This window comes from Lactuca serriola, chromosome 1 (genome assembly GCF_051521515.1).
Source record: "Lactuca serriola cultivar US96UC23 chromosome 1, Lser_US96UC23_V15, whole genome shotgun sequence".
NCBI classification, from domain to species: domain Eukaryota; kingdom Viridiplantae; phylum Streptophyta; class Magnoliopsida; order Asterales; family Asteraceae; genus Lactuca; species Lactuca serriola.
The window spans coordinates 207,162,560-207,182,504 of NC_136408.1; the positions used below are offsets into that span (position 1 = coordinate 207,162,560).

At 49.3% G+C, this 19,945-nt stretch overlaps 60 non-coding genes across 60 annotated transcripts; all 60 read left to right on the plus strand.

The window, feature by feature from the left end:
- The first annotated feature begins 53 nt into the window (after window positions 1–53).
- LOC145084401 (5S ribosomal RNA) lies at window positions 54–172 on the plus strand. The gene has a single exon (XR_013698846.1). It is a non-coding gene; the product is annotated as a 5S ribosomal RNA (ribosomal RNA).
- A 215-nt stretch (window positions 173–387) lies between these two features.
- Window positions 388–506, plus strand: LOC145084329 (5S ribosomal RNA). Its single transcript, XR_013698776.1, has one exon. It is a non-coding gene; the product is annotated as a 5S ribosomal RNA (ribosomal RNA).
- A 215-nt stretch (window positions 507–721) lies between these two features.
- On the plus strand, window positions 722–840 carry LOC145084330 (5S ribosomal RNA). The gene has a single exon (XR_013698777.1). It is a non-coding gene; the product is annotated as a 5S ribosomal RNA (ribosomal RNA).
- Window positions 841–1,055: 215 nt separating this feature from the next.
- LOC145081281 (5S ribosomal RNA) lies at window positions 1,056–1,174 on the plus strand. Its single transcript, XR_013695845.1, has one exon. It is a non-coding gene; the product is annotated as a 5S ribosomal RNA (ribosomal RNA).
- A 215-nt stretch (window positions 1,175–1,389) lies between these two features.
- On the plus strand, window positions 1,390–1,508 carry LOC145084332 (5S ribosomal RNA). The gene has a single exon (XR_013698779.1). It is a non-coding gene; the product is annotated as a 5S ribosomal RNA (ribosomal RNA).
- Window positions 1,509–1,723: 215 nt separating this feature from the next.
- On the plus strand, window positions 1,724–1,842 carry LOC145085043 (5S ribosomal RNA). Its single transcript, XR_013699459.1, has one exon. It is a non-coding gene; the product is annotated as a 5S ribosomal RNA (ribosomal RNA).
- A 215-nt stretch (window positions 1,843–2,057) lies between these two features.
- On the plus strand, window positions 2,058–2,176 carry LOC145081282 (5S ribosomal RNA). The gene has a single exon (XR_013695846.1). It is a non-coding gene; the product is annotated as a 5S ribosomal RNA (ribosomal RNA).
- Window positions 2,177–2,391: 215 nt separating this feature from the next.
- LOC145083142 (5S ribosomal RNA) lies at window positions 2,392–2,510 on the plus strand. The gene has a single exon (XR_013697627.1). It is a non-coding gene; the product is annotated as a 5S ribosomal RNA (ribosomal RNA).
- Window positions 2,511–2,725: 215 nt separating this feature from the next.
- On the plus strand, window positions 2,726–2,844 carry LOC145081283 (5S ribosomal RNA). The gene has a single exon (XR_013695847.1). It is a non-coding gene; the product is annotated as a 5S ribosomal RNA (ribosomal RNA).
- Window positions 2,845–3,059: 215 nt separating this feature from the next.
- Window positions 3,060–3,178, plus strand: LOC145081284 (5S ribosomal RNA). The gene has a single exon (XR_013695848.1). It is a non-coding gene; the product is annotated as a 5S ribosomal RNA (ribosomal RNA).
- Window positions 3,179–3,393: 215 nt separating this feature from the next.
- On the plus strand, window positions 3,394–3,512 carry LOC145081286 (5S ribosomal RNA). Its single transcript, XR_013695850.1, has one exon. It is a non-coding gene; the product is annotated as a 5S ribosomal RNA (ribosomal RNA).
- A 215-nt stretch (window positions 3,513–3,727) lies between these two features.
- On the plus strand, window positions 3,728–3,846 carry LOC145081287 (5S ribosomal RNA). Its single transcript, XR_013695851.1, has one exon. It is a non-coding gene; the product is annotated as a 5S ribosomal RNA (ribosomal RNA).
- Window positions 3,847–4,060: 214 nt separating this feature from the next.
- On the plus strand, window positions 4,061–4,179 carry LOC145083093 (5S ribosomal RNA). Its single transcript, XR_013697581.1, has one exon. It is a non-coding gene; the product is annotated as a 5S ribosomal RNA (ribosomal RNA).
- A 215-nt stretch (window positions 4,180–4,394) lies between these two features.
- Window positions 4,395–4,513, plus strand: LOC145081288 (5S ribosomal RNA). Its single transcript, XR_013695852.1, has one exon. It is a non-coding gene; the product is annotated as a 5S ribosomal RNA (ribosomal RNA).
- A 215-nt stretch (window positions 4,514–4,728) lies between these two features.
- On the plus strand, window positions 4,729–4,847 carry LOC145085250 (5S ribosomal RNA). The gene has a single exon (XR_013699659.1). It is a non-coding gene; the product is annotated as a 5S ribosomal RNA (ribosomal RNA).
- Window positions 4,848–5,063: 216 nt separating this feature from the next.
- LOC145084333 (5S ribosomal RNA) lies at window positions 5,064–5,182 on the plus strand. The gene has a single exon (XR_013698780.1). It is a non-coding gene; the product is annotated as a 5S ribosomal RNA (ribosomal RNA).
- Window positions 5,183–5,397: 215 nt separating this feature from the next.
- Window positions 5,398–5,516, plus strand: LOC145084334 (5S ribosomal RNA). The gene has a single exon (XR_013698781.1). It is a non-coding gene; the product is annotated as a 5S ribosomal RNA (ribosomal RNA).
- A 215-nt stretch (window positions 5,517–5,731) lies between these two features.
- Window positions 5,732–5,850, plus strand: LOC145083457 (5S ribosomal RNA). Its single transcript, XR_013697932.1, has one exon. It is a non-coding gene; the product is annotated as a 5S ribosomal RNA (ribosomal RNA).
- A 217-nt stretch (window positions 5,851–6,067) lies between these two features.
- LOC145083835 (5S ribosomal RNA) lies at window positions 6,068–6,186 on the plus strand. The gene has a single exon (XR_013698293.1). It is a non-coding gene; the product is annotated as a 5S ribosomal RNA (ribosomal RNA).
- Window positions 6,187–6,401: 215 nt separating this feature from the next.
- LOC145081289 (5S ribosomal RNA) lies at window positions 6,402–6,520 on the plus strand. The gene has a single exon (XR_013695853.1). It is a non-coding gene; the product is annotated as a 5S ribosomal RNA (ribosomal RNA).
- A 215-nt stretch (window positions 6,521–6,735) lies between these two features.
- Window positions 6,736–6,854, plus strand: LOC145081290 (5S ribosomal RNA). The gene has a single exon (XR_013695854.1). It is a non-coding gene; the product is annotated as a 5S ribosomal RNA (ribosomal RNA).
- A 215-nt stretch (window positions 6,855–7,069) lies between these two features.
- Window positions 7,070–7,188, plus strand: LOC145081292 (5S ribosomal RNA). Its single transcript, XR_013695856.1, has one exon. It is a non-coding gene; the product is annotated as a 5S ribosomal RNA (ribosomal RNA).
- Window positions 7,189–7,403: 215 nt separating this feature from the next.
- LOC145081293 (5S ribosomal RNA) lies at window positions 7,404–7,522 on the plus strand. The gene has a single exon (XR_013695857.1). It is a non-coding gene; the product is annotated as a 5S ribosomal RNA (ribosomal RNA).
- Window positions 7,523–7,737: 215 nt separating this feature from the next.
- On the plus strand, window positions 7,738–7,856 carry LOC145081294 (5S ribosomal RNA). Its single transcript, XR_013695858.1, has one exon. It is a non-coding gene; the product is annotated as a 5S ribosomal RNA (ribosomal RNA).
- Window positions 7,857–8,071: 215 nt separating this feature from the next.
- LOC145084402 (5S ribosomal RNA) lies at window positions 8,072–8,190 on the plus strand. The gene has a single exon (XR_013698847.1). It is a non-coding gene; the product is annotated as a 5S ribosomal RNA (ribosomal RNA).
- A 215-nt stretch (window positions 8,191–8,405) lies between these two features.
- Window positions 8,406–8,524, plus strand: LOC145083675 (5S ribosomal RNA). The gene has a single exon (XR_013698141.1). It is a non-coding gene; the product is annotated as a 5S ribosomal RNA (ribosomal RNA).
- Window positions 8,525–8,740: 216 nt separating this feature from the next.
- Window positions 8,741–8,859, plus strand: LOC145084335 (5S ribosomal RNA). Its single transcript, XR_013698782.1, has one exon. It is a non-coding gene; the product is annotated as a 5S ribosomal RNA (ribosomal RNA).
- Window positions 8,860–9,074: 215 nt separating this feature from the next.
- LOC145084336 (5S ribosomal RNA) lies at window positions 9,075–9,193 on the plus strand. Its single transcript, XR_013698783.1, has one exon. It is a non-coding gene; the product is annotated as a 5S ribosomal RNA (ribosomal RNA).
- Window positions 9,194–9,408: 215 nt separating this feature from the next.
- Window positions 9,409–9,527, plus strand: LOC145084338 (5S ribosomal RNA). The gene has a single exon (XR_013698785.1). It is a non-coding gene; the product is annotated as a 5S ribosomal RNA (ribosomal RNA).
- Window positions 9,528–9,742: 215 nt separating this feature from the next.
- LOC145084339 (5S ribosomal RNA) lies at window positions 9,743–9,861 on the plus strand. Its single transcript, XR_013698786.1, has one exon. It is a non-coding gene; the product is annotated as a 5S ribosomal RNA (ribosomal RNA).
- A 215-nt stretch (window positions 9,862–10,076) lies between these two features.
- On the plus strand, window positions 10,077–10,195 carry LOC145081295 (5S ribosomal RNA). The gene has a single exon (XR_013695859.1). It is a non-coding gene; the product is annotated as a 5S ribosomal RNA (ribosomal RNA).
- Window positions 10,196–10,410: 215 nt separating this feature from the next.
- On the plus strand, window positions 10,411–10,529 carry LOC145085044 (5S ribosomal RNA). Its single transcript, XR_013699460.1, has one exon. It is a non-coding gene; the product is annotated as a 5S ribosomal RNA (ribosomal RNA).
- A 215-nt stretch (window positions 10,530–10,744) lies between these two features.
- On the plus strand, window positions 10,745–10,863 carry LOC145081297 (5S ribosomal RNA). Its single transcript, XR_013695860.1, has one exon. It is a non-coding gene; the product is annotated as a 5S ribosomal RNA (ribosomal RNA).
- A 215-nt stretch (window positions 10,864–11,078) lies between these two features.
- Window positions 11,079–11,197, plus strand: LOC145081298 (5S ribosomal RNA). The gene has a single exon (XR_013695861.1). It is a non-coding gene; the product is annotated as a 5S ribosomal RNA (ribosomal RNA).
- A 215-nt stretch (window positions 11,198–11,412) lies between these two features.
- LOC145081299 (5S ribosomal RNA) lies at window positions 11,413–11,531 on the plus strand. The gene has a single exon (XR_013695862.1). It is a non-coding gene; the product is annotated as a 5S ribosomal RNA (ribosomal RNA).
- Window positions 11,532–11,746: 215 nt separating this feature from the next.
- On the plus strand, window positions 11,747–11,865 carry LOC145083836 (5S ribosomal RNA). The gene has a single exon (XR_013698294.1). It is a non-coding gene; the product is annotated as a 5S ribosomal RNA (ribosomal RNA).
- A 215-nt stretch (window positions 11,866–12,080) lies between these two features.
- LOC145084498 (5S ribosomal RNA) lies at window positions 12,081–12,199 on the plus strand. The gene has a single exon (XR_013698941.1). It is a non-coding gene; the product is annotated as a 5S ribosomal RNA (ribosomal RNA).
- Window positions 12,200–12,414: 215 nt separating this feature from the next.
- Window positions 12,415–12,533, plus strand: LOC145081300 (5S ribosomal RNA). Its single transcript, XR_013695863.1, has one exon. It is a non-coding gene; the product is annotated as a 5S ribosomal RNA (ribosomal RNA).
- A 215-nt stretch (window positions 12,534–12,748) lies between these two features.
- LOC145084403 (5S ribosomal RNA) lies at window positions 12,749–12,867 on the plus strand. The gene has a single exon (XR_013698848.1). It is a non-coding gene; the product is annotated as a 5S ribosomal RNA (ribosomal RNA).
- Window positions 12,868–13,082: 215 nt separating this feature from the next.
- LOC145084340 (5S ribosomal RNA) lies at window positions 13,083–13,201 on the plus strand. Its single transcript, XR_013698787.1, has one exon. It is a non-coding gene; the product is annotated as a 5S ribosomal RNA (ribosomal RNA).
- A 215-nt stretch (window positions 13,202–13,416) lies between these two features.
- LOC145084341 (5S ribosomal RNA) lies at window positions 13,417–13,535 on the plus strand. The gene has a single exon (XR_013698788.1). It is a non-coding gene; the product is annotated as a 5S ribosomal RNA (ribosomal RNA).
- Window positions 13,536–13,750: 215 nt separating this feature from the next.
- Window positions 13,751–13,869, plus strand: LOC145083458 (5S ribosomal RNA). The gene has a single exon (XR_013697933.1). It is a non-coding gene; the product is annotated as a 5S ribosomal RNA (ribosomal RNA).
- Window positions 13,870–14,085: 216 nt separating this feature from the next.
- On the plus strand, window positions 14,086–14,204 carry LOC145081301 (5S ribosomal RNA). The gene has a single exon (XR_013695864.1). It is a non-coding gene; the product is annotated as a 5S ribosomal RNA (ribosomal RNA).
- A 215-nt stretch (window positions 14,205–14,419) lies between these two features.
- LOC145081302 (5S ribosomal RNA) lies at window positions 14,420–14,538 on the plus strand. Its single transcript, XR_013695866.1, has one exon. It is a non-coding gene; the product is annotated as a 5S ribosomal RNA (ribosomal RNA).
- Window positions 14,539–14,753: 215 nt separating this feature from the next.
- On the plus strand, window positions 14,754–14,872 carry LOC145083837 (5S ribosomal RNA). Its single transcript, XR_013698295.1, has one exon. It is a non-coding gene; the product is annotated as a 5S ribosomal RNA (ribosomal RNA).
- A 214-nt stretch (window positions 14,873–15,086) lies between these two features.
- Window positions 15,087–15,205, plus strand: LOC145083776 (5S ribosomal RNA). Its single transcript, XR_013698237.1, has one exon. It is a non-coding gene; the product is annotated as a 5S ribosomal RNA (ribosomal RNA).
- A 215-nt stretch (window positions 15,206–15,420) lies between these two features.
- On the plus strand, window positions 15,421–15,539 carry LOC145083489 (5S ribosomal RNA). Its single transcript, XR_013697963.1, has one exon. It is a non-coding gene; the product is annotated as a 5S ribosomal RNA (ribosomal RNA).
- A 215-nt stretch (window positions 15,540–15,754) lies between these two features.
- LOC145081304 (5S ribosomal RNA) lies at window positions 15,755–15,873 on the plus strand. Its single transcript, XR_013695868.1, has one exon. It is a non-coding gene; the product is annotated as a 5S ribosomal RNA (ribosomal RNA).
- A 215-nt stretch (window positions 15,874–16,088) lies between these two features.
- Window positions 16,089–16,207, plus strand: LOC145081305 (5S ribosomal RNA). The gene has a single exon (XR_013695869.1). It is a non-coding gene; the product is annotated as a 5S ribosomal RNA (ribosomal RNA).
- Window positions 16,208–16,422: 215 nt separating this feature from the next.
- Window positions 16,423–16,541, plus strand: LOC145081306 (5S ribosomal RNA). Its single transcript, XR_013695870.1, has one exon. It is a non-coding gene; the product is annotated as a 5S ribosomal RNA (ribosomal RNA).
- A 215-nt stretch (window positions 16,542–16,756) lies between these two features.
- Window positions 16,757–16,875, plus strand: LOC145084404 (5S ribosomal RNA). Its single transcript, XR_013698849.1, has one exon. It is a non-coding gene; the product is annotated as a 5S ribosomal RNA (ribosomal RNA).
- Window positions 16,876–17,090: 215 nt separating this feature from the next.
- Window positions 17,091–17,209, plus strand: LOC145084837 (5S ribosomal RNA). The gene has a single exon (XR_013699265.1). It is a non-coding gene; the product is annotated as a 5S ribosomal RNA (ribosomal RNA).
- A 215-nt stretch (window positions 17,210–17,424) lies between these two features.
- Window positions 17,425–17,543, plus strand: LOC145084342 (5S ribosomal RNA). The gene has a single exon (XR_013698789.1). It is a non-coding gene; the product is annotated as a 5S ribosomal RNA (ribosomal RNA).
- A 215-nt stretch (window positions 17,544–17,758) lies between these two features.
- On the plus strand, window positions 17,759–17,877 carry LOC145083459 (5S ribosomal RNA). The gene has a single exon (XR_013697934.1). It is a non-coding gene; the product is annotated as a 5S ribosomal RNA (ribosomal RNA).
- Window positions 17,878–18,094: 217 nt separating this feature from the next.
- On the plus strand, window positions 18,095–18,213 carry LOC145083839 (5S ribosomal RNA). The gene has a single exon (XR_013698298.1). It is a non-coding gene; the product is annotated as a 5S ribosomal RNA (ribosomal RNA).
- Window positions 18,214–18,428: 215 nt separating this feature from the next.
- LOC145081308 (5S ribosomal RNA) lies at window positions 18,429–18,547 on the plus strand. Its single transcript, XR_013695871.1, has one exon. It is a non-coding gene; the product is annotated as a 5S ribosomal RNA (ribosomal RNA).
- A 215-nt stretch (window positions 18,548–18,762) lies between these two features.
- On the plus strand, window positions 18,763–18,881 carry LOC145081309 (5S ribosomal RNA). The gene has a single exon (XR_013695872.1). It is a non-coding gene; the product is annotated as a 5S ribosomal RNA (ribosomal RNA).
- Window positions 18,882–19,096: 215 nt separating this feature from the next.
- On the plus strand, window positions 19,097–19,215 carry LOC145083460 (5S ribosomal RNA). The gene has a single exon (XR_013697935.1). It is a non-coding gene; the product is annotated as a 5S ribosomal RNA (ribosomal RNA).
- A 216-nt stretch (window positions 19,216–19,431) lies between these two features.
- LOC145081310 (5S ribosomal RNA) lies at window positions 19,432–19,550 on the plus strand. The gene has a single exon (XR_013695873.1). It is a non-coding gene; the product is annotated as a 5S ribosomal RNA (ribosomal RNA).
- A 215-nt stretch (window positions 19,551–19,765) lies between these two features.
- LOC145081311 (5S ribosomal RNA) lies at window positions 19,766–19,884 on the plus strand. Its single transcript, XR_013695874.1, has one exon. It is a non-coding gene; the product is annotated as a 5S ribosomal RNA (ribosomal RNA).
- The last annotated feature ends 61 nt before the right edge of the window (window positions 19,885–19,945 follow it).

A 19,945-nucleotide genomic window follows, 5' to 3' on the forward strand; every position in this document is an offset into this window, starting at 1 on the left:
CAAAACAAAGGCGTCTTCTAACACATAAAAACAATAAACATGGATAGTATTTCGGGTGCGATCATACCAGCACTAATGCACCGGATCGCATCAGAACTCCGCAGTTAAGCGTGCTTGGGCGAGAGTAGTACTAGGATGGGTGACCCCCTGGGAAGTCCTCGTGTTGCACCCCCCTTTTTCGTTGTCCGTTTGCGTTTGTTTCTAGGTTTTACGTGCTTTTTTTTCCTTTCTTTCTTGCTATTTCTATGCTCGGGTGCCCTCCGGTTCATGGCTGATGGTTTTCGTATTTTTGGAACGGAGCCGATCCGTCACGTGGGTCCCACGCCCCGCGTACCAAAACAAAGGCGTCTTCTAACACATAAAAACAATAAACATGGATAGTATTTCGGGCGCGATCATACCAGCACTAATGCACCGGATCCCATCAGAACTCCGCAGTTAAGCGTGCTTGGGCGAGAGTAGTACTAGGATGGGTGACCCCCTGGGAAGTCCTCGTGTTGCACCCCCCTTTTTCGTTGTCCGTTTGCGTTTGTTTCTAGGTTTTACGTGCTTTTTTTTCCTTTCTTTCTTGCTATTTCTATGCTCGGGTGCCCTCCGGTTCATGGCTGATGGTTTTCGTATTTTTGGAACGGAGCCTATCCGTCACGTGGGTCCCACGCCCCGCGTACCAAAACAAAGGCGTCTTCTAACACATAAAAACAATAAACATGGATAGTATTTCGGGCGCGATCATACCAGCACTAATGCACCGGATCCCATCAGAACTCCGCAGTTAAGCGTGCTTGGGCGAGAGTAGTACTAGGATGGGTGACCCCCTGGGAAGTCCTCGTGTTGCACCCCCCTTTTTCGTTGTCCGTTTGCGTTTGTTTCTAGGTTTTACGTGCTTTTTTTTCCTTTCTTTCTTGCTATTTCTATGCTCGGGTGCCCTCCGGTTCATGGCTGATGGTTTTCGTATTTTTGGAACGGAGCCGATCCGTCACGTGGGTCCCACGCCCCGCGTACCAAAACAAAGGCGTCTTCTAACACATAAAAACAATAAACATGGATAGTATTTCGGGTGCGATCATACCAGCACTAATGCACCGGATCCCATCAGAACTCCGCAGTTAAGCGTGCTTGGGCGAGAGTAGTACTAGGATGGGTGACCCCCTGGGAAGTCCTCGTGTTGCACCCCCCTTTTTCGTTGTCCGTTTGCGTTTGTTTCTAGGTTTTACGTGCTTTTTTTTCCTTTCTTTCTTGCTATTTCTATGCTCGGGTGCCCTCCGGTTCATGGCTGATGGTTTTCGTATTTTTGGAACGGAGCCGATCCGTCACGTGGGTCCCACGCCCCGCGTACCAAAACAAAGGCGTCTTCTAACACATAAAAACAATAAACATGGATAGTATTTCGGGCGCGATCATACCAGCACTAATGCACCGGATCCCATCAGAACTCCGCAGTTAAGCGTGCTTGGGCGAGAGTAGTACTAGGATGGGTGACCCCCTGGGAAGTCCTCGTGTTGCACCCCCCTTTTTCGTTGTCCGTTTGCGTTTGTTTCTAGGTTTTACGTGCTTTTTTTTCCTTTCTTTCTTGCTATTTCTATGCTCGGGTGCCCTCCGGTTCATGGCTGATGGTTTTCGTATTTTTGGAACGGAGCCGATCCGTCACTTGGGTCCCACGCCCCGCGTACCAAAACAAAGGCGTCTTCTAACACATAAAAACAATAAACATGGATAGTATTTCGGGCGCGATCATACCAGCACTAATGCATCGGATCCCATCAGAACTCCGCAGTTAAGCGTGCTTGGGCGAGAGTAGTACTAGGATGGGTGACCCCCTGGGAAGTCCTCGTGTTGCACCCCCCTTTTTCGTTGTCCGTTTGCGTTTGTTTCTAGGATTTACGTGCTTTTTTTTCCTTTCTTTCTTGCTATTTCTATGCTCGGGTGCCCTCCGGTTCATGGCTGATGGTTTTCGTATTTTTGGAACGGAGCCGATCCGTCACGTGGGTCCCACGCCCCGCGTACCAAAACAAAGGCGTCTTCTAACACATAAAAACAATAAACATGGATAGTATTTCGGGTGCGATCATACCAGCACTAATGCACCGGATCCCATCAGAACTCCGCAGTTAAGCGTGCTTGGGCGAGAGTAGTACTAGGATGGGTGACCCCCTGGGAAGTCCTCGTGTTGCACCCCCCTTTTTCGTTGTCCGTTTGCGTTTGTTTCTAGGTTTTACGTGCTTTTTTTTCCTTTCTTTCTTGCTATTTCTATGCTCGGGTGCCCTCCGGTTCATGGCTGATGGTTTTCGTATTTTTGGAACGGAGCCGATCCGTCACGTGGGTCCCACGCCCCGCGTACCAAAACAAAGGCGTCTTCTAACACATAAAAACAATAAACATGGATAGTATTTCGGGTGCGATCATACCAGCACTAATGCACCGGATCCCATCAGAACTCCGCAGCTAAGCGTGCTTGGGCGAGAGTAGTACTAGGATGGGTGACCCCCTGGGAAGTCCTCGTGTTGCACCCCCCTTTTTCGTTGTCCGTTTGCGTTTGTTTCTAGGTTTTACGTGCTTTTTTTTCCTTTCTTTCTTGCTATTTCTATGCTCGGGTGCCCTCCGGTTCATGGCTGATGGTTTTCGTATTTTTGGAACGGAGCCGATCCGTCACGTGGGTCCCACGCCCCGCGTACCAAAACAAAGGCGTCTTCTAACACATAAAAACAATAAACATGGATAGTATTTCGGGTGCGATCATACCAGCACTAATGCACCGGATCCCATCAGAACTCCGCAGTTAAGCGTGCTTGGGCGAGAGTAGTACTAGGATGGGTGACCCCCTGGGAAGTCCTCGTGTTGCACCCCCCTTTTTCGTTGTCCGTTTGCGTTTGTTTCTAGGTTTTACGTGCTTTTTTTTCCTTTCTTTCTTGCTATTTCTATGCTCGGGTGCCCTCCGGTTCATGGCTGATGGTTTTCGTATTTTTGGAACGGAGCCGATCCGTCACGTGGGTCCCACGCCCCGCGTACCAAAACAAAGGCGTCTTCTAACACATAAAAACAATAAACATGGATAGTATTTCGGGTGCGATCATACCAGCACTAATGCACCGGATCCCATCAGAACTCCGCAGTTAAGCGTGCTTGGGCGAGAGTAGTACTAGGATGGGTGACCCCCTGGGAAGTCCTCGTGTTGCACCCCCCTTTTTCGTTGTCCGTTTGCGTTTGTTTCTAGGTTTTACGTGCTTTTTTTTCCTTTCTTTCTTGCTATTTCTATGCTCGGGTGCCCTCCGGTTCATGGCTGATGGTTTTCGTATTTTTGGAACGGAGCCGATCCGTCACTTGGGTCCCACGCCCCGCGTACCAAAACAAAGGCGTCTTCTAACACATAAAAACAATAAACATGGATAGTATTTTGGGTGCGATCATACCAGCACTAATGCACCGGATCCCATCAGAACTCCGCAGTTAAGCGTGCTTGGGCGAGAGTAGTACTAGGATGGGTGACCCCCTGGGAAGTCCTCGTGTTGCACCCCCCTTTTTCGTTGTCCGTTTGCGTTTGTTTCTAGGTTTTACGTGCTTTTTTTTCCTTTCTTTCTTGCTATTTCTATGCTCGGGTGCCCTCCGGTTCATGGCTGATGGTTTTCGTATTTTTGGAACGGAGCCGATCCGTCACGTGGGTCCCACGCCCCGCGTACCAAAACAAAGGCGTCTTCTAACACATAAAAACAATAAACATGGATAGTATTTCGGGTGCGATCATACCAGCACTAATGCACCGGATCCCATCAGAACTCCGCAGTTAAGCGTGCTTGGGCGAGAGTAGTACTAGGATGGGTGACCCCCTGGGAAGTCCTCGTGTTGCACCCCCTTTTTCGTTGTCCGTTTGCGTTTGTTTCTAGGTTTTACGTGCTTTTTTTTCCTTTCTTTCTTGCTATTTCTATGCTCGGGTGCCCTCCGGTTCATGGCTGATGGTTTTCGTATTTTTGGAACGGAGCCGATCCGTCACGTGGGTCCCACGCCCCGCGTACCAAAACAAAGGCGTCTTCTAACACATAAAAACAATAAACATGGATAGTATTTCGGGTGCGATCATACCAGCACTAATGCACCGGATCCCATCAGAACTCCGCAGTTAAGCGTGCTTGGGCGAGAGTAGTACTATGATGGGTGACCCCCTGGGAAGTCCTCGTGTTGCACCCCCCTTTTTCGTTGTCCGTTTGCGTTTGTTTCTAGGTTTTACGTGCTTTTTTTTCCTTTCTTTCTTGCTATTTCTATGCTCGGGTGCCCTCCGGTTCATGGCTGATGGTTTTCGTATTTTTGGAACGGAGCCGATCCGTCACGTGGGTCCCACGCCCCGCGTACCAAAACAAAGGCGTCTTCTAACACATAAAAACAATAAACATGGATAGTATTTCGGGTGCGATCATACCAGCACTAATGCACCGGATCCCATCAGAACTCCGCAGTTAAGCGTGCTTGGGCGAGAGTAGTACTAGGATGGGTGACCCCCTGGGAAGTCCTCGTGTTGCACCCCCCTTTTTCGTTGTCCGTTTGCGTTTGTTTCTAGGTTTTACGTGCTTTTTTTTCCTTTCTTTCTTGCTATTTCTATGCTCGGGTGCCCTCCGGTTCATGGCTGATGGTTTTCGTATTTTTGGAACGGAGCCGATCCGTCACGTGGGTCCCACGCCCCGCGTACCAAAACAAAGGCGTCTTCTAACACATAAAAACAATAAACATGGATAGTATTTTGGGTGCGATCATACCAGCACTAATGCACCGGATCGCATCAGAACTCCGCAATTAAGCGTGCTTGGGCGAGAGTAGTACTAGGATGGGTGACCCCCTGGGAAGTCCTCGTGTTGCACCCCCCCTTTTTCGTTGTCCGTTTGCGTTTGTTTCTAGGTTTTACGTGCTTTTTTTTCCTTTCTTTCTTGCTATTTCTATGCTCGGGTGCCCTCCGGTTCATGGCTGATGGTTTTCGTATTTTTGGAACGGAGCCGATCCGTCACGTGGGTCCCACGCCCCTCGTACCAAAACAAAGGCGTCTTCTAACACATAAAAACAATAAACATGGATAGTATTTCGGGCGCGATCATACCAGCACTAATGCACCGGATCCCATCAGAACTCCGCAGTTAAGCGTGCTTGGGCGAGAGTAGTACTAGGATGGGTGACCCCCTGGGAAGTCCTCGTGTTGCACCCCCCTTTTTCGTTGTCCGTTTGCGTTTGTTTCTAGGTTTTACGTGCTTTTTTTTCCTTTCTTTCTTGCTATTTCTATGCTCGGGTGCCCTCCGGTTCATGGCTGATGGTTTTCGTATTTTTGGAACGGAGCCGATCCGTCACGTGGGTCCCACGCCCCGCGTACCAAAACAAAGGCGTCTTCTAACACATAAAAACAATAAACATGGATAGTATTTCGGGCGCGATCATACCAGCACTAATGCACCGGATCCCATCAGAACTCCGCAGTTAAGCGTGCTTGGGCGAGAGTAGTACTAGGATGGGTGACCCCCTGGGAAGTCCTCGTGTTGCACCCCTCTTTTTCGTTGTCCGTTTGCGTTTGTTTCTAGGTTTTACGTGCTTTTTTTTCCTTTCTTTCTTGCTATTTCTATGCTCGGGTGCCCTCCGGTTCATGGCTGATGGTTTTCGTATTTTTGGAACGGAGCCGATCCGTCACGTGGGTCCCACGCCCCGCGTACCAAAACAAAGTCGTCTTCTAACACATAAAAACAATAAACATGGATAGTATTTCGGGTGCGATCATACCAGCACTAATGCACCGGATCCCATCAGAACTCCGCAGTTAAGCGTGCTTGGGCGAGAGTAGTACTAGGATGGGTGACCCCCTGGGAAGTCCTCGTTTTGCACCCCCCTTTTTCGTTGTCCGTTTGCGTTTGTTTCTAGGTTTTACGTGCTTTTTTTTTTCCTTTCTTTCTTGCTATTTCTATGCTCGGGTGCCCTCCGGTTCATGGCTGATGGTTTTCGTATTTTTGGAACGGAGCCGATCCGTCACGTGGGTCCCACGCCCCGCGTACCAAAACAAAGGCGTCTTCTAACACATAAAAACAATAAACATGGATAGTATTTCGGGTGCGATCATACCAGCACTAATGCACCGGATCCCATCAGAACTCCGCAGTTAAGCGTGCTTGGGCGAGAGTAGTACTAGGATGGGTGACCCCCTGGGAAGTCCTCGTGTTGCCCCCCCCTTTTTCGTTGTCCGTTTGCGTTTGTTTCTAGGTTTTACGTGCTTTTTTTTCCTTTCTTTCTTGCTATTTCTATGCTCGGGTGCCCTCCGGTTCATGGCTGATGGTTTTCGTATTTTTGGAACGGAGCCGATCCGTCACGTGGGTCCCACGCCCCGCGTACCAAAACAAAGGCGTCTTCTAACACATAAAAACAATAAACATGGATAGTATTTCGGGTGCGATCATACCAGCACTAATGCACCGGATCCCATCAGAACTCCGCAGTTAAGCGTGCTTGGGCGAGAGTAGTACTAGGATGGGTGACCCCCTGGGAAGTCCTCGTGTTGCACCCCCCTTTTTCGTTGTCCGTTTGCGTTTGTTTCTAGTTTTTACGTGCTTTTTTTTCCTTTCTTTCTTGCTATTTCTATGCTCGGGTGCCCTCCGGTTCATGGCTGATGGTTTTCGTATTTTTGGAACGGAGCCGATCCGTCACGTGGGTCCCACGCCCCGCGTACCAAAACAAAGGCGTCTTCTAACACATAAAAACAATAAACATGGATAGTATTTCGGGTGCGATCATACCAGCACTAATGCACCGGATCCCATCAGAACTCCGCAGTTAAGCGTGCTTGGGCGAGAGTAGTACTAGGATGGGTGACCCCCTGGGAAGTCCTCGTGTTGCACCCCCCTTTTTCGTTGTCCGTTTGCGTTTGTTTCTAGGTTTTACGTGCTTTTTTTTCCTTTCTTTCTTGCTATTTCTATGCTCGGGTGCCCTCCGGTTCATAGCTGATGGTTTTCGTATTTTTGGAACGGAGCCGATCCGTCACGTGGGTCCCACGCCCCGCGTACCAAAACAAAGGCGTCTTCTAACACATAAAAACAATAAACATGGATAGTATTTCGGGTGCGATCATACCAGCACTAATGCACCGGATCCCATCAGAACTCCGCAGTTAAGCGTGCTTGGGCGAGAGTAGTACTAGGATGGGTGACCCCCTGGGAAGTCCTCGTGTTGCACCCCCCTTTTTCGTTGTCCGTTTGCGTTTGTTTCTAGGTTTTACGTGCTTTTTTTTCCTTTCTTTCTTGCTATTTCTATGCTCGGGTGCCCTCCGGTTCATGGCTGATGGTTTTCGTATTTTTGGAACGGAGCCGATCCGTCACGTGGGTCCCACGCCCCGCGTACCAAAACAAAGGCGTCTTCTAACACATAAAAACAATAAACATGGATAGTATTTCGGGTGCGATCATACCAGCACTAATGCACCGGATCCCATCAGAACTCCGCAGTTAAGCGTGCTTGGGCGAGAGTAGTACTAGGATGGGTGACCCCCTGGGAAGTCCTCGTGTTGCACCCCCCTTTTTCGTTGTCCGTTTGCGTTTGTTTCTAGGTTTTACGTGCTTTTTTTTCCTTTCTTTCTTGCTATTTCTATGCTCGGGTGCCCTCCGGTTCATGGCTGATGGTTTTCGTATTTTTGGAACGGAGCCGATCCGTCACGTGGGTCCCACGCCCCGCGTACCAAAACAAAGGCGTCTTCTAACACATAAAAACAATAAACATGGATAGTATTTCGGGTGCGATCATACCAGCACTAATGCACCGGATCCCATCAGAACTCCGCAGTTAAGCGTGCTTGGGCGAGAGTAGTACTAGGATGGGTGACCCCCTGGGAAGTCCTCGTGTTGCACCCCCCTTTTTCGTTGTCCGTTTGCGTTTGTTTCTAGGTTTTACGTGCTTTTTTTTCCTTTCTTTCTTGCTATTTCTATGCTCGGGTGCCCTCCGGTTCATGGCTGATGGTTTTCGTATTTTTGGAACGGAGCCGATCCGTCACGTGGGTCCCACGCCCCGCGTACCAAAACAAAGGCGTCTTCTAACACATAAAAACAATAAACATGGATAGTATTTCGGGTGCGATCATACCAGCACTAATGCACCGGATCGCATCAGAACTCCGCAGTTAAGCGTGCTTGGGCGAGAGTAGTACTAGGATGGGTGACCCCCTGGGAAGTCCTCGTGTTGCACCCCCCTTTTTCGTTGTCCGTTTGCGTTTGTTTCTAGGTTTTACGTGCTTTTTTTTCCTTTCTTTCTTGCTATTTCTATGCTCGGGTGCCCTCCGGTTCATGGCTGATGGTTTTCGTATTTTTGGAACGGAGCCGATCCGTCACGTGGGTCCCACGCCCCGCGTACCAAAACAAAGGCGTCTTCTAACACATAAAAACAATAAACATGGATAGTATTTCGGATGCGATCATACCAGCACTAATGCACCGGATCCCATCAGAACTCCGCAGTTAAGCGTGCTTGGGCGAGAGTAGTACTAGGATGGGTGACCCCCTGGGAAGTCCTCGTGTTGCACCCCCCTTTTTCGTTGTCCGTTTGCGTTTGTTTCTAGGTTTTACGTGCTTTTTTTTTCCTTTCTTTCTTGCTATTTCTATGCTCGGGTGCCCTCCGGTTCATGGCTGATGGTTTTCGTATTTTTGGAACGGAGCCGATCCGTCACGTGGGTCCCACGCCCCGCGTACCAAAACAAAGGCGTCTTCTAACACATAAAAACAATAAACATGGATAGTATTTCGGGCGCGATCATACCAGCACTAATGCACCGGATCCCATCAGAACTCCGCAGTTAAGCGTGCTTGGGCGAGAGTAGTACTAGGATGGGTGACCCCCTGGGAAGTCCTCGTGTTGCACCCCCCTTTTTCGTTGTCCGTTTGCGTTTGTTTCTAGGTTTTACGTGCTTTTTTTTCCTTTCTTTCTTGCTATTTCTATGCTCGGGTGCCCTCCGGTTCATGGCTGATGGTTTTCGTATTTTTGGAACGGAGCCGATCCGTCACGTGGGTCCCACGCCCCGCGTACCAAAACAAAGGCGTCTTCTAACACATAAAAACAATAAACATGGATAGTATTTCGGGCGCGATCATACCAGCACTAATGCACCGGATCCCATCAGAACTCCGCAGTTAAGCGTGCTTGGGCGAGAGTAGTACTAGGATGGGTGACCCCCTGGGAAGTCCTCGTGTTGCACCCCCCTTTTTCGTTGTCCGTTTGCGTTTGTTTCTAGGTTTTACGTGCTTTTTTTTCCTTTCTTTCTTGCTATTTCTATGCTCGGGTGCCCTCCGGTTCATGGCTGATGGTTTTCGTATTTTTGGAACGGAGCCGATCCGTCACGTGGGTCCCACGCCCCGCGTACCAAAACAAAGGCGTCTTCTAACACATAAAAACAATAAACATGGATAGTATTTCGGGCGCGATCATACCAGCACTAATGCACCGGATCCCATCAGAACTCCGCAGTTAAGCGTGCTTGGGCGAGAGTAGTACTAGGATGGGTGACCCCCTGGGAAGTCCTCGTGTTGCACCCCCCTTTTTCGTTGTCCGTTTGCGTTTGTTTCTAGGTTTTACGTGCTTTTTTTTCCTTTCTTTCTTGCTATTTCTATGCTCGGGTGCCCTCCGGTTCATGGCTGATGGTTTTCGTATTTTTGGAACGGAGCCGATCCGTCACGTGGGTCCCACGCCCCGCGTACCAAAACAAAGGCGTCTTCTAACACATAAAAACAATAAACATGGATAGTATTTCGGGCGCGATCATACCAGCACTAATGCACCGGATCCCATCAGAACTCCGCAGTTAAGCGTGCTTGGGCGAGAGTAGTACTAGGATGGGTGACCCCCTGGGAAGTCCTCGTGTTGCACCCCCCTTTTTCGTTGTCCGTTTGCGTTTGTTTCTAGGTTTTACGTGCTTTTTTTTCCTTTCTTTCTTGCTATTTCTATGCTCGGGTGCCCTCCGGTTCATGGCTGATGGTTTTCGTATTTTTGGAACGGAGCCGATCCGTCACGTGGGTCCCACGCCCCGCGTACCAAAACAAAGGCGTCTTCTAACACATAAAAACAATAAACATGGATAGTATTTCGGGTGCGATCATACCAGCACTAATGCACCGGATCCCATCAGAACTCCGCAGTTAAGCGTGCTTGGGCGAGAGTAGTACTAGGATGGGTGACCCCCTGGGAAGTCCTCGTGTTGCACCCCCCTTTTTCGTTGTCCGTTTGCGTTTGTTTCTAGGTTTTACGTGCTTTTTTTTCCTTTCTTTCTTGCTATTTCTATGCTCGGGTGCCCTCCGGTTCATGGCTGATGGTTTTCGTATTTTTGGAACGGAGCCGATCCGTCACGTGGGTCCCACGCCCCGCGTACCAAAACAAAGGCGTCTTCTAACACATAAAAACAATAAACATGGATAGTATTTCGGGTGCGATCATACCAGCACTAATGCACCGGATCCCATCAGAACTCCGCAGTTAAGCATGCTTGGGCGAGAGTAGTACTAGGATGGGTGACCCCCTGGGAAGTCCTCGTGTTGCCCCCCCCTTTTTCGTTGTCCGTTTGCGTTTGTTTCTAGGTTTTACGTGCTTTTTTTTCCTTTCTTTCTTGCTATTTCTATGCTCGGGTGCCCTCCGGTTCATGGCTGATGGTTTTCGTATTTTTGGAACGGAGCCGATCCGTCACGTGGGTCCCACGCCCCGCGTACCAAAACAAAGGCGTCTTCTAACACATAAAAACAATAAACATGGATAGTATTTCGGGTGCGATCATACCAGCACTAATGCACCGGATCCCATCAGAACTCCGCAGTTAAGCGTGCTTGGGCGAGAGTAGTACTAGGATGGGTGACCCCCTGGGAAGTCCTCGTGTTGCACCCCCCTTTTTCGTTGTCCGTTTGCGTTTGTTTCTAGGTTTTACGTGCTTTTTTTTCCTTTCTTTCTTGCTATTTCTATGCTCGGGTGCCCTCCGGTTCATGGCTGATGGTTTTCGTATTTTTGGAACGGAGCCGATCCGTCACGTGGGTCCCACGCCCCGCGTACCAAAACAAAGGCGTCTTCTAACACATAAAAACAATAAACATGGATAGTATTTCGGGTGCGATCATACCAGCACTAATGCACCGGATCCCATCAGAACTCCGCAGTTAAGCGTGCTTGGGCGAGAGTAGTACTAGGATGGGTGACCCCCTGGGAAGTCCTCGTGTTGCACCCCCCTTTTTCGTTGTCCGTTTGCGTTTGTTTCTAGGTTTTACGTGCTTTTTTTTCCTTTCTTTCTTGCTATTTCTATGCTCGGGTGCCCTCCGGTTCATGGCTGATGGTTTTCGTATTTTTGGAACGGAGCCGATCCGTCACGTGGGTCCCACGCCCCGCGTACCAAAACAAAGGCGTCTTCTAACACATAAAAACAATAAACATGGATAGTATTTCGGGTGCGATCATACCAGCACTAATGCACCGGATCCCATCAGAACTCCGCAGTTAAGCGTGCTTGGGCGAGAGTAGTACTAGGATGGGTGACCCCCTGGGAAGTCCTCGTGTTGCACCCCCCTTTTTCGTTGTCCGTTTGCGTTTGTTTCTAGGTTTTACGTGCTTTTTTTTCCTTTCTTTCTTGCTATTTCTATGCTCGGGTGCCCTCCGGTTCATGGCTGATGGTTTTCGTATTTTTGGAACGGAGCCGATCCGTCACGTGGGTCCCACGCCCCGCGTACCAAAACAAAGGCGTCTTCTAACACATAAAAACAATAAACATGGATAGTATTTCGGGTGCGATCATACCAGCACTAATGCACCGGATCCCATCAGAACTCCGCAGTTAAGCGTGCTTGGGCGAGAGTAGTACTAGGATGGGTGACCCCCTGGGAAGTCCTCGTGTTGCCCCCCCCTTTTTCGTTGTCCGTTTGCGTTTGTTTCTAGGTTTTACGTGCTTTTTTTTCCTTTCTTTCTTGCTATTTCTATGCTCGGGTGCCCTCCGGTTCATGGCTGATGGTTTTCGTATTTTTGGAACGGAGCCGATCCGTCACGTGGGTCCCACGCCCCGCGTACCAAAACAAAGGCGTCTTCTAACACATAAAAACAATAAACATGGATAGTATTTCGGGTGCGATCATACCAGCACTAATGCAACGGATCCCATCAGAACTCCGCAGTTAAGCGTGCTTGGGCGAGAGTAGTACTAGGATGGGTGACCCCCTGGGAAGTCCTCGTGTTGCACCCCCCTTTTTCGTTGTCCGTTTGCGTTTGTTTCTAGGTTTTACGTGCTTTTTTTTCCTTTCTTTCTTGCTATTTCTATGCTCGGGTGCCCTCCGGTTCATGGCTGATGGTTTTCGTATTTTTGGAACGGAGCCGATCCGTCACGTGGGTCCCACGCCCCGCGTACCAAAACAAAGGCGTCTTCTAACACATAAAAACAATAAACATGGATAGTATTTCGGGTGCGATCATACCAGCACTAATGCACCGGATCCCATCAGAACTCCGCAGTTAAGCGTGCTTGGGCGAGAGTAGTACTAGGATGGGTGACCCCCTGGGAAGTCCTCGTGTTGCACCCCCCTTTTTCGTTGTCCGTTTGCGTTTGTTTCTAGGTTTTACGTGCTTTTTTTTCCTTTCTTTCTTGCTATTTCTATGCTCGGGTGCCCTCCGGTTCATGGCTGATGGTTTTCGTATTTTTGGAACGGAGCCGATCCGTCACGTGGGTCCCACGCCCCGCGTACCAAAACAAAGGCGTCTTCTAACACATAAAAACAATAAACATGGATAGTATTTTGGGTGCGATCATACCAGCACTAATGCACCGGATCGCATCAGAACTCCGCAGTTAAGCGTGCTTGGGCGAGAGTAGTACTAGGATGGGTGACCCCCTGGGAAGTCCTCGTGTTGCACCCCCCTTTTTCGTTGTCCGTTTGCGTTTGTTTCTAGGTTTTACGTGCTTTTTTTTCCTTTCTTTCTTGCTATTTCTATGCTCGGGTGCCCTCCGGTTCATGGCTGATGGTTTTCGTATTTTTGGAACGGAGCCGATCCGTCACGTGGGTCCCACGCCCCTCGTACCAAAACAAAGGCGTCTTCTAACACATAAAAACAATAAACATGGATAGTATTTCGGGCGCGATCATACCAGCACTAATGCACCGGATCCCATCAGAACTCCGCAGTTAAGCGTGCTTGGGCGAGAGTAGTACTAGGATGGGTGACCCCCTGGGAAGTCCTCGTGTTGCACCCCCCTTTTTCGTTGTCCGTTTGCGTTTGTTTCTAGGTTTTACGTGCTTTTTTTTCCTTTCTTTCTTGCTATTTCTATGCTCGGGTGCCCTCCGGTTCATGGCTGATGGTTTTCGTATTTTTGGAACGGAGCCGATCCGTCACGTGGGTCCCACGCCCCGCGTACCAAAACAAAGGCGTCTTCTAACACATAAAAACAATAAACATGGATAGTATTTCGGGCGCGATCATACCAGCACTAATGCACCGGATCCCATCAGAACTCCGCAGTTAAGCGTGCTTGGGCGAGAGTAGTACTAGGATGGGTGACCCCCTGGGAAGTCCTCGTGTTGCACCCCTCTTTTTCGTTGTCCGTTTGCGTTTGTTTCTAGGTTTTACGTGCTTTTTTTTCCTTTCTTTCTTGCTATTTCTATGCTCGGGTGCCCTCCGGTTCATGGCTGATGGTTTTCGTATTTTTGGAACGGAGCCGATCCGTCACGTGGGTCCCACGCCCCGCGTACCAAAACAAAGGCGTCTTCTAACACATAAAAACAATAAACATGGATAGTATTTCGGGTGCGATCATACCAGCACTAATGCACCGGATCCCATCAGAACTCCGCAGTTAAGCGTGCTTGGGCGAGAGTAGTACTAGGATGGGTGACCCCCTGGGAAGTCCTCGTTTTGCACCCCCCTTTTTCGTTGTCCGTTTGCGTTTGTTTCTAGGTTTTACGTGCTTTTTTTTTCCTTTCTTTCTTGCTATTTCTATGCTCGGGTGCCCTCCGGTTCATGGCTGATGGTTTTCGTATTTTTGGAACGGAGCCGATCCGTCACGTGGGTCCCACGCCCCGCGTACCAAAACAAAGGCGTCTTCTAACACATAAAAACAATAAACATGGATAGTATTTCGGGTGCGATCATACCAGCACTAATGCACCGGATCCCATCAGAACTCCGCAGTTAAGCGTGCTTGGGCGAGAGTAGTACTAGGATGGGTGACCCCCTGGGAAGTCCTCGTGTTGCACCCCCCTTTTTCGTTGTCCGTTTGCGTTTGTTTCTAGGTTTTACGTGCTTTTTTTTCCTTTCTTTCTTGCTATTTCTATGCTCGGGTGCCCTCCGGTTCATGGCTGATGGTTTTCGTATTTTTGGAACGGAGCCGATCCGTCACGTGGGTCCCACGCCCCGCGTACCAAAACAAAGGCGTCTTCTAACACATAAAAACAATAAACATGGATAGTATTTCGGGTGCGATCATACCAGCACTAATGCACCGGATCCCATCAGAACTCCGCAGTTAAGCGTGCTTGGGCGAGAGTAGTACTAGGATGGGTGACCCCCTGGGAAGTCCTCGTGTTGCACCCCCCTTTTTCGTTGTCCGTTTGCGTTTGTTTCTAGGTTTTACGTGCTTTTTTTTCCTTTCTTTCTTGCTATTTCTATGCTCGGGTGCCCTCCGGTTCATGGCTGATGGTTTTCGTATTTTTGGAACGGAGCCGATCCGTCACGTGGGTCCCACGCCCCGCGTACCAAAACAAAGGCGTCTTCTAACACATAAAAACAATAAACATGGATAGTATTTCGGGTGCGATCATACCAGCACTAATGCACCGGATCCCATCAGAACTCCGCAGTTAAGCGTGCTTGGGCGAGAGTAGTACTAGGATGGGTGACCCCCTGGGAAGTCCTCGTGTTGCCCCCCCTTTTTCGTTGTCCGTTTGCGTTTGTTTCTAGGTTTTACGTGCTTTTTTTTCCTTTCTTTCTTGCTATTTCTATGCTCGGGTGCCCTCCGGTTCATGGCTGATGGTTTTCGTATTTTTGGAACGGAGCCGATCCGTCACGTGGGTCCCACGCCCCGCGTACCAAAACAAAGGCGTCTTCTAACACATAAAAACAATAAACATGGATAGTATTTCGGGTGCGATCATACCAGCACTAATGCACCAGATCCCATCAGAACTCCGCAGTTAAGCGTGCTTGGGCGAGAGTAGTACTAGGATGGGTGACCCCCTGGGAAGTCCTCGTGTTGCACCCCCCTTTTTCGTTGTCCGTTTGCGTTTGTTTCTAGGTTTTACGTGCTTTTTTTTCCTTTCTTTCTTGCTATTTCTATGCTCGGGTGCCCTCCGGTTCATGGCTGATGGTTTTCGTATTTTTGGAACGGAGCCGATCCGTCACGTGGGTCCCACGCCCCGCGTACCAAAACAAAGGCGTCTTCTAACACATAAAAACAATAAACATGGATAGTATTTCGGGTGCGATCATACCAGCACTAATGCACCGGATCCCATCAGAACTCTGCAGTTAAGCGTGCTTGGGCGAGAGTAGTACTAGGATGGGTGACCCCCTGGGAAGTCCTCGTGTTGCACCCCCCTTTTTCGTTGTCCGTTTGCGTTTGTTTCTAGGTTTTACGTGCTTTTTTTTCCTTTCTTTCTTGCTATTTCTATGCTCGGGTGCCCTCCGGTTCATGGCTGATGGTTTTCGTATTTTTGGAACGGAGCCGATCCGTCACGTGGGTCCCACGCCCCGCGTACCAAAACAAAGGCGTCTTCTAACACATAAAAACAATAAACATGGATAGTATTTCGGGTGCGATCATACCAGCACTAATGCACCGGATCCCATCAGAACTCCGCAGTTAAGCGTGCTTGGGCGAGAGTAGTACTAGGATGGGTGACCCCCTGGGAAGTCCTCGTGTTGCACCCCCCTTTTTCGTTGTCCGTTTGCGTTTGTTTCTAGGTTTTACGTGCTTTTTTTTCCTTTCTTTCTTGCTATTTCTATGCTCGGGTGCCCTCCGGTTCATGGCTGATGGTTTTCGTATTTTTGGAACGGAGCCGATCCGTCACGTGGGTCCCACGCCCCGCGTACCAAAACAAAGGCGTCTTCTAACACATAAAAACAATAAACATGGATAGTATTTCGGGTGCGATCATACCAGCACTAATGCACCGGATCCCATCAGAACTCCGCAGTTAAGCGTGCTTGGGCGAGAGTAGTACTAGGATGGGTGACCCCCTGGGAAGTCCTCGTGTTGCACCCCCCTTTTTCGTTGTCCGTTTGCGTTTGTTTCTAGGTTTTACGTGCTTTTTTTTCCTTTCTTTCTTGCTATTTCTATGCTCGGGTGCCCTCCGGTTCATGGCTGATGGTTTTCGTATTTTTGGAACGGAGCCGATCCGTCACGTGGGTCCCACGCCCCGCGTACCAAAACAAAGGCGTCTTCTAACACATAAAAACAATAAACATGGATAGTATTTCGGGTGCGATCATACCAGCACTAATGCACCGGATCCCATCAGAACTCCGCAGTTAAGCGTGCTTGGGCGAGAGTAGTACTAGGATGGGTGACCCCCTGGGAAGTCCTCGTGTTGCACCCCCCTTTTTCGTTGTCCGTTTGCGTTTGTTTCTAGGTTTTACGTGCTTTTTTTTCCTTTCTTTCTTGCTATTTCTATGCTCGGGTGCCCTCCGGTTCATGGCTGATGGTTTTCGTATTTTTGGAACGGAGCCGATCCGTCACGTGGGTCCCACGCCCCGCGTACCAAAACAAAGGCGTCTTCTAACACATAAAAACAATAAACATGGATAGTATTTTGGGTGCGATCATACCAGCACTAATGCACCGGATCGCATCAGAACTCCGCAGTTAAGCGTGCTTGGGCGAGAGTAGTACTAGGATGGGTGACCCCCTGGGAAGTCCTCGTGTTGCACCCCCCTTTTTCGTTGTCCGTTTGCGTTTGTTTCTAGGTTTTACGTGCTTTTTTTTCCTTTCTTTCTTGCTATTTCTATGCTCGGGTGCCCTCCGGTTCATGGCTGATGGTTTTCGTATTTTTGGAACGGAGCCGATCCGTCACGTGGGTCCCACGCCCCTCGTACCAAAACAAAGGCGTCTTCTAACACATAAAAACAATAAACATGGATAGTATTTCGGGCGCGATCATACCAGCACTAATGCACCGGATCCCATCAGAACTCCGCAGTTAAGCGTGCTTGGGCGAGAGTAGTACTAGGATGGGTGACCCCCTGGGAAGTCCTCGTGTTGCACCCGCCTTTTTCGTTGTCCGTTTGCGTTTGTTTCTAGGTTTTACGTGCTTTTTTTTCCTTTCTTTCTTGCTATTTCTATGCTCGGGTGCCCTCCGGTTCATGGCTGATGGTTTTCGTATTTTTGGAACGGAGCCGATCCGTCACGTGGGTCCCACGCCCCGCGTACCAAAACAAAGGCGTCTTCTAACACATAAAAACAATAAACATGGATAGTATTTCGGGCGCGATCATACCAGCACTAATGCACCGGATCCCATCAGAACTCCGCAGTTAAGCGTGCTTGGGCGAGAGTAGTACTAGGATGGGTGACCCCCTGGGAAGTCCTCGTGTTGCACCCCTCTTTTTCGTTGTCCGTTTGCGTTTGTTTCTAGGTTTTACGTGCTTTTTTTTCCTTTCTTTCTTGCTATTTCTATGCTCGGGTGCCCTCCGGTTCATGGCTGATGGTTTTCGTATTTTTGGAACGGAGCCGATCCGTCACGTGGGTCCCACGCCCCGCGTACCAAAACAAAGGCGTCTTCTAACACATAAAAACAATAAACATGGATAGTATTTCGGGTGCGATCATACCAGCACTAATGCACCGGATCCCATCAGAACTCCGCAGTTAAGCGTGCTTGGGCGAGAGTAGTACTAGGATGGGTGACCCCCTGGGAAGTCCTCGTTTTGCACCCCCCTTTTTCGTTGTCCGTTTGCGTTTGTTTCTAGGTTTTACGTGCTTTTTTTTTTCCTTTCTTTCTTGCTATTTCTATGCTCGGGTGCCCTCCGGTTCATGGCTGATGGTTTTCGTATTTTTGGAACGGAGCCGATCCGTCACGTGGGTCCCACGCCCCGCGTACCAAAACAAAGGCGTCTTCTAACACATAAAAACAATAAACATGGATAGTATTTCGGGTGCGATCATACCAGCACTAATGCACCGGATCCCATCAGAACTCCGCAGTTAAGCGTGCTTGGGCGAGAGTAGTACTAGGATGGGTGACCCCCTGGGAAGTCCTCGTGTTGCCCCCCCCTTTTTCGTTGTCCGTTTGCGTTTGTTTCTAGGTTTTACGTGCTTTTTTTTCCTTTCTTTCTTGCTATTTCTATGCTCGGGTGCCCTCCGGTTCATGGCTGATGGTTTTCGTATTTTTGGAACGGAGCCGATCCGTCACGTGGGTCCCACGCCCCGCGTACCAAAACAAAGGCGTCTTCTAACACATAAAAACAATAAACATGGATAGTATTTCGGGTGCGATCATACCAGCACTAATGCACCGGATCCCATCAGAACTCCGCAGTTAAGCGTGCTTGGGCGAGAGTAGTACTAGGATGGGTGACCCCCTGGGAAGTCCTCGTGTTGCACCCCCCTTTTTCGTTGTCCGTTTGCGTTTGTTTCTAGGTTTTACGTGCTTTTTTTTCCTTTCTTTCTTGCTATTTCTATGCTCGGGTGCCCTCCGGTTCATGGCTGATGGTTTTCGTATTTTTGGAACGGAGCCGATCCGTCACGTGGGTCCCACGCCCCGCGTACCAAAACAAAGGCGTCTTCTAACACATAAAAACAATAAACATGGATAGTATTTCGGGTGCGATCATACCAGCACTAATGCACCGGATCCCATCAGAACTCCGCAGTTAAGCGTGCTTGGGCGAGAGTAGTACTAGGATGGGTGACCCCCTGGGAAGTCCTCGTGTTGCACCCCCCTTTTTCGTTGTCCGTTTGCGTTTGTTTCTAGGTTTTACGTGCTTTTTTTTCCTTTCTTTCTTGCTATTTCTATGCTCGGGTGCCCTCCGGTTCATGGCTGATGGTTTTCGTATTTTTGGAACGGAGCCGATCCGTCACGTGGGTCCCACGCCCCGCGTACCAAAACAAAGGCGTCTTCTAACACATAAAAACAATAAACATGGATAGTATTTCGGGTGCGATCATACCAGCACTAATGCACCGGATCCCATCAGAACTCCGCAGTTAAGCGTGCTTGGGCGAGAGTAGTACTAGGATGGGTGACCCCCTGGGAAGTCCTCGTTTTGCACCCCCCTTTTTCGTTGTCCGTTTGCGTTTGTTTCTAGGTTTTACGTGCTTTTTTTTTCCTTTCTTTCTTGCTATTTCTATGCTCGGGTGCCCTCCGGTTCATGGCTGATGGTTTTCGTATTTTTGGAACGGAGCCGATCCGTCACGTGGGTCCCACGCCCCGCGTACCAAAACAAAGGCGTCTTCTAACACATAAAAACAATAAACATGGATAGTATTTCGGGTGCGATCATACCAGCACTAATGCACCGGATCCCATCAGAACTCCGCAGTTAAGCGTGCTTGGGCGAGAGTAGTACTAGGATGGGTGACCCCCTGGGAAGTCCTCGTGTTGCACCCCCCTTTTTCGTTGTCCGTTTGCGTTTGTTTCTAGGTTTTACGTGCTTTTTTTTCCTTTCTTTCTTGCTATTTCTATGCTCGGGTGCCCTCCGGTTCATGGCTGATGGTTTTCGTATTTTTGGAACGGAGCCGATCCGTCACGTGGGTCCCACGCCCCGCGTACCAAAACAAAGGCGTCTTCTAACACATAAAAACAATAAACATGGATAGTATTTCGGGTGCGATCATACCAGCACTAATGCACCGGATCCCATCAGAACTCCGCAGTTAAGCGTGCTTGGGCGAGAGTAGTACTAGGATGGGTGACCCCCTGGGAAGTCCTCGTGTTGCACCCCCCTTTTTCGTTGTCCGTTTGCGTTTGTTTCTAGGTTTTACGTGCTTTTTTTTCCTTTCTTT